The sequence below is a fragment of the Scyliorhinus canicula genome, chromosome 13, assembly GCF_902713615.1.
Source record: "Scyliorhinus canicula chromosome 13, sScyCan1.1, whole genome shotgun sequence".
Lineage (NCBI taxonomy): Eukaryota > Metazoa > Chordata > Chondrichthyes > Carcharhiniformes > Scyliorhinidae > Scyliorhinus > Scyliorhinus canicula.
Genome location: NC_052158.1, coordinates 19,763,014 through 19,763,982, shown reverse-complemented (window position 1 = coordinate 19,763,982; position 969 = coordinate 19,763,014). Strand labels below are relative to the sequence as shown.

The 969-nt window shown below is 44.8% G+C and overlaps 1 pseudogene; it reads right to left on the bottom strand.

The window, feature by feature from the left end:
- Nucleotides 1–402: 402 nt before the first annotated feature.
- On the bottom strand, nt 403–540 carry LOC119976853 (annotated as a pseudogene).
- Between the last annotated feature and the right edge of the window lie 429 nt (nt 541–969).

Genomic DNA, 969 nt, shown 5'->3' with positions numbered 1-969 from the left:
TTGCTGCCACGATTTTATGTGTCTCTGCAATATGCACTGAACCTGCAGGTTTTCTGAATCAGCATGACTAAACCCCAACTTGGAGACAAACAAACAGTGTGCAACAGCGACCTCTGTTGGGAAAGAAATACATTTCTACTTTTATGTTATAAATCAGGGGAGAGGGCAGCACGGTGGCCTAGTGGTTAGCACAACCGCCTCACGGCGCCGAGGTCCCAGGTTCGATCCCGGCTCTGGGTCACTGTCCGTGTGGAGTTTGCACATTCTCCCCGTGTCTGCGTGGGTTTCGCCCCCACAACCCAAAAATGTGCAGAGTAGGTGGATTGGACACGCTAAATTGTCCCTTAATTGGAAAAAATAATTGGGTAATCTAAATTTATAAAAAAAAAAAAAAAAATAAATCAGGGGAGAGCGCGAACGCAGTCCCCCACTACCACAAATTTTGCAGTTGAGTATCCCGCATTTGGGGACATCGCAGGCGTCAGCACACCCAAAGTGCAATGGGCTAGCCTCGTCCTGGGCGAACCACCTTCTTTTTTTTTTTCAAAAAATATACTTTATTCATAAAATTTATCATAATCTTTACAGAACATTTCAAATTGCCTTGACTGTACATTTCCGTCTGAGTTACATTCATTTGTCTTCAATTCAATTGGGATAACGTTACACACGTATCCTACTATAAGTTACAGTTCTTTCTTAAATATTTACATTACTTTGTTTCTTTCATACATTGTGGTATTGAAAAAAAAGAACCCCGGACCGAGGGGTTTTACACTGTTACCAACCCCTCGGTGTACATTTGGTGGAAGATCTTACACTGTGGTCTTCCCCCATTGCGCCTTGGCAGCTGCCCCAAGCTTGAGTGCGTCCCTCAGCACGTAGTCCTGGACCTTGGAATGTGCCAGTCTGCAACACTCGGTCGAGGACAATTCTTTGCTCTGGAAGATCAGCAAGTTTCGGGCAGAC